Raw genomic sequence first — 6,000 nt, 5'->3', positions numbered from 1 at the left:
ATACTGTGTGCATTTCAAGCATCTGTATTCTGTATGCATCTTAAGCTTCTGTATGCTGTCTACATTTGAAGCTTCTGTATGCTGTCTGCATTTCAAGCTTCTGTATGCTGTCTGTATTTGAAGCTTCTGTATGCTGTCTACATTCACCGTCTCATCACTCAGCTTATTTCAGTCGTGCAGTTCTCTTATACAATTAAAAAAACATTTCTTTACATTTCTTTCTCTAGTGTTCGCGTGTATTCTAATTTACCACTACCTCCTCGTCTATAAGGGCAGGGAGGCCTTCACTCATAGGTCGTCATCTATCCTTCGACCTGACCCTTAAGAGAAGGTCGGAGACCCTTAAGAGCAAGGGTCGTATTTGGTGAAGGCAATACTGTATTTGACTACATATATATTGTATCTGGAGGAGGTAACACTACATTCGAGGAAGCCAGTATGAAATAGACTCTATTACGGTATGCATAGAGTCGATTATCGCTCGCCTTATATTGCATGCTTGAGTGTGTGTGTGTGTGTGTGTGTGTGTGTACAGACGATGGGGAGAGGTTTAGCACAGTGAAGATATCCCATGGTTACTAGAAGTCGTCGACTATGACGTAAATGGTGAACCTAGAAATCGTATTTTCTCCATCATTAAAGATTTCCTAAACCCGGCAGGCGGGTCTTGTCTTTAAACGGTCCGTCCTGCCCTTAGCCTGGTACGAAGCCCTTGTCTTTAAACGGCTTCGTCCTGCCCTTAGCCTGGCACGAGGCCCTTGTCTTTAAATGCCCCGTCCTGCCCTTAGCCTGGCACGAGGCCCTTGTCTTTAAACGCCCCGTCTTGCCCTTAGCCTGGCACGAGGCCCTTGTCTTTAAACGCCCCTATCCTTCATTCCTCCCCTGACTGGGGTGAAGTTAGGGACAACGATAACATATATATCTTGATCGTTAAGGTCAAAGCGTGGCTGGGACTGACCTCCGGCACACACACAGGGACGAAGGCCATACTGCCGATCCTCGCACACCTTAATACTCGCCCTTGAAGAACAATAACGATCACCCTTTTGGAGAACATCATCCTCAACCCTTCTGAAGAACAATAAGAACAACCCTTTCGAAGAACATCACCCACCTCCCCAGCATCGTACAGCCAGACATCTTTTTCTCTGTTTTTATAATCTCTTAAAATGAACCTCCCACCACCCACCACCATCCCGATGGCTAACCGGTTAGATTAAATCGAGGAACAAAGTCGGAGGGGTTCGAACACCTTCCTCCCCCGCCAACCAGGGAGAGGAGGATCAGAGATCGCCAAGCCAGCAGACTCGAGCATCGAACACGTTTCTTCCCCTCCACCCCCTTTTTTTTTCTCCCCCCCCCCCCCCCCCAACGAGGAATATTGCAATCGAGAACCCGAATCGCCGCGCTGTTGAAGACTAATAAACCCACAGTGGTTAATTTGGCCCCTGGGGCGCGGCGGCGTAGGGGCCAAAGTCCCTCGCAACAATTAGCCCATCATTTTGTATTCTGGGGTTCCTATGGACATTTTAGCGGCGACCGGGAAATAGGGTGAGACAGGGAGAGATAGGAGAGATGGAGGAGGAGGAGGAAGAGGGGGGGATGGAGACATTCTCTTCCCCCCCCACCTTCCTTCGCCCTCCTTTGAAACTTAATCAAACGAGTCTTGTACACCACCTAATAGAGCGCTACTGTACATTTGCAAGGGAGCCGGGGACCTTGTGAGAGAGAGAGAGAGAGAGAGAGAGAGAGAGAGAGAGAAAATAGGGCCGACGATAGCTTGACCTGGATCGTTTTAATAATTCAAGGTGCCATTAGCGAGAGGGTGGATCCGGCCCTGGGTCACAACACACACACACACACACACACACACACACACACACACACACACACTTTTCCCGTGGAGATTTGTAATGGAATTATGCAGCTCGAAAATTGTTTGGGGAACTGCGTGGCGCGTAATTAGTAATGTAAACTGGATTAGTCATTCTGTAGTTCAGTGTCATATAACATGAGCTTGGCGGACGTGGAAGGGGGGAGAGGGGAGGGGAGAGGAGTATGTGGAGTGGTGGATAGGGAAGGTCGTGATAGGGGGTGTGTGGATGGGAGGTGGAGCAGCAGCAGCAGCTGTTGCGAAATGAAGCTAAAGCAATGAACATACTGAAATAAAACTAAAGGAACGAATATGGGGAAATAAGACTAAGGGAGCGAACATGGGGAAATAAAGCTAAAGGAACGAACATGGGGAAATAAAGCTAAAGGAACGAACATGGGGAAATAAAGCTAAAGGAACGAACATGGGGAAATAAAGCTAAACAAATGAAAATGGTGGAATGAAGCTACAGCAATGAACATGGCGCAATGGAGCTAAAGGGATATACACAGTGAAATGAAACTAAAAGGAACGAACGTGGGAGTAATAAAGCTAAAGGAGCGAACATGGGGTATTAAAGCTAAAGGAACGATCATGGTAAAATGAGGACACAGGAACGCACACAAGTAACAAGACGGACCAGACGGATCACTAAACGAGAGAGAGAAAAAAAAAAAGATAAAGCGAAGACTTCGGACAAGCCATTAGCGGAGGAGAGCATCTCTCCTGCTGACGACAGACGAAGGGGGGGACGAAATATAGGGAGGAATTGGTCACAGGAGATACGTAGGTCGAGGGCGGGAGGAGGATTAGAGGGAGAGAAATGGACAGGGCGAGGGAGGGGGTTGTCTACAGGGACGCCTTAGATTAGGAGGAAGAGGGAGCAAACTGGAGTGTCAGGGAGGGTAGTCCAGGGGGAGGAGTCGCATTTACCCCCCCTTCCTTTCCCTACAGGCACCCTTCTCCCTTTGTTCCCCTTTCCCGCATCCCCATTTCCCTTTACTCCCTCCCCTCACCCACACACCACCCTTGCCTCCTCTTGTACACACACACACACACACACACACATACGAATGGCGACATCCATTCCCCCATGTCAACAAACGCTGACAACTCTCAGACGTCGAAATGATGGGTGACGCCTACCCAGGAGAGCAACATACACGGTAACCGACAACAGGAGACCAGAGGGAGCCACACAACAGGAGACCAGAGGGAGCCACACAACAGGAGACCAGTGGGAGCCAGATAACAGGAGACCAGTGGAAGCCAGACAACAGGAGACCAGAGGGAGCCAGATAACAGGAGACCAGAGGGAGCCAGACAACAGGAGACCAGAGGGAGCCAGACAACAGGAGACCAGAGGGAGCCACACAACAGGAGACCAGAGGGAGCCAGACAACAGGAGACCAGAGGGAGACAGAACAAATAAGAACAATGAACGGTACAGTGAAATACAGACAGAGAGACACAGAGACTTAAATAAAATAACCTACAGAAAGATAAGAAATCATATCGATAATATGAGAATGAATTGAGGGTCCTAAAAAGAGATATGACTGATAAAGATAAGAGATAACAGAACGAACTTAAAAGATTCAGCAAGTGTAAGGAGGGGGGGTGAAGAGGGGGGGGAGATAACATAACCAGCTTGTTAACAGATATGACGATAAAGACAATCTCACGAAACAATGATTCGTGATAGCGATAATTGGTTATAGCGTAACACCGATCCATTCATCATCTACCATCACCATAACACTGATTATAGCAATCATAATTTCATTCAGGGATATCTGATGTAGAGTCATACTTGACAAGCATGAAGAAAACGTCACAATATCACGATAGAAACGATAGACTCGGGACATTTAACTGATGATATATCATGATAGAAAAGATAGACTCAGGACATTTAACTGATGATACCACGATAGAAACGATAGACTTAGTACATTTAACTGATATATCACGATAGAAACAATAGACTTAGTACATCTAACTGATGATATACCTTGATAGAAACGATAGACTCAGAACATTTAACTGATGATATCTCACGATAGAAACGATAGACTCGGGACATTTAACCGATACCACGATAGAAACGATAGACAGTACATTTAACTGATATATCACGATAGAAACAATAGACTTAGTACATCTAACTGATGATATAATCACGTTTGGAAACAAAGATCGGGAATTAATGATACTACGATAGACGATAGACTTATAATTTAACTGATATCCATAAAACAATACTTGTCATCTAACGATGATATATCACTGATAGAACCAAAAGACTCGGGACATTTAACTATACACGGAACATAGACTTATACATTAACTGATATATCACGATAGAAACAATAGACTTAGTACATCTAACTGATGATATATCATGATAGAAACGATAGACTTAGTACATTTAACTGATATATCACGATAGAAACAATAGACTTAGTACATCTAACTGATGATATATCACGATAGAAACAATAGACTCGGGACATTTAACTGATACCACGATAGAAACGATAGACTTAGTACATTTAACTGATATATCACGATAGAAACAATAGACTCAGATCATTTAACTGATGATATCTCACGATAGAAACGATAGACTCAGAACATTTAACTGATGATATCTCACGATAGAAATGATCGAATCAGGACATTTAACTGATGATATAGATAAAGCTGATGCTGCTAACAGTGTGGAAAGATTCTACTGATCAAAGTTTATTTTAACGAGTTCCTCAAAATATCTGTCCCGATTCTCGAACTACCTCGAGGACAGGCCCCTCATCCCACATCCCTACAACAGGAACAGCCTATTCAATCACCTCGAAGGACAGCTTAATGGTCCGTCTGGCTTGTTCCAGGGCTTAATGACCTCAACTGCCACCAGTGGTAGGGGTCGTGGTGACGTGTGGTGGTCAGTTGGTCAAAAGCGAGGAGCCAGCCAGGTTGGGTTGAGGCAAGAAAGCCAGGTCGTCGTGCCCAAGGGTCGTACATCTGCCCCAGTCGTAGTCGGCCAAGGGTCGTACCGTCGTGCTCAGATCGACCGGTGTCAGATGTACCGTCGTGCTCAAGAATCGTACCGTCGTGCTCAAGGATCGTACGTACCGTCGTGCTCAAGGATCGTACGTCGTGTAAGATCGTACGTCGTGCTCAAGGATCGAGTACCGTCGTGCTCAAGTGACGTCGGCTAGATCTACCGTCGTGCTCAAGGAGTACGTGTGCTCAAGGATCGTACCGTCGTGCTCAAGGAAACGTACCGTCGTGCTCAAGAATCGTACCGTCGTGCTCAAGAATCGTACCGTCGTGCTCAAGAATCGTACCGTCGTGCTCAAGATCGTACGTACCGTCGTGCTCAAGAATCGTACCGTCGTGTCAAGATCGTACGCGTGCTCAGGATGTACGTCGTGCTCAAGAATCGTACCGTCGTGCTCAAGGATCGTACCGTCGTGCTCAAGGATCGTACCGTCGTGCTCAAGTATCGTACCGTCGTGCTCAGATCGACGTCGTGCTCAAGGATCGTACCGTCGTGCTCAAGGATCGTACCGTCGTGCTCAAGAATCGTACCGTCGTGCTCAAGGATCGTACCGTCGTGCTCAAGGATCGTACCGTCGTGCTCATGGATCGTACCGTCGTGCTCATGGATCGTACCGTCGTGCTCAAGGATCGTCCGTCGTGCTCAAGGATCGTACCGTCGTGCTCAAGATCGTACGTCGTGCTCAAGATCGTACCGTCGTGCTCAAGGATCGTAGCGTCGTGCTCAAGGATCGTAGCGTCGTGCTCAAGGATCGTACGTCTGCTCAAGACGTACCGTCGTGCTAGATCTCGTGCTCAAGGGTCGTACCGTCGTGCTCAAGGGTCGTACCGTCGTGCTCAAGGGTCGTACCGTCGTGCTCAAGGATCGTACCGTCGTGCTCAAGGATCGTACCGTCGTGCTCAAGGATCGTACCGTCGTGCTCAAGATCGTACCGTCGTGCTCATGGGACAGAAATTCTGGTCGGTGCCCAAAGATGGCGACGACATTTATAGTGCCTAATGTCTAGTATACGCGGAACTATACTGATATATATTATACCTTGACAAAGAACATACTCGATATG

Source organism: Panulirus ornatus, chromosome 17 (genome assembly GCF_036320965.1).
Source record: "Panulirus ornatus isolate Po-2019 chromosome 17, ASM3632096v1, whole genome shotgun sequence".
Lineage (NCBI taxonomy): Eukaryota > Metazoa > Arthropoda > Malacostraca > Decapoda > Palinuridae > Panulirus > Panulirus ornatus.
Note: the sequence above shows the minus strand (reverse complement) of the source record.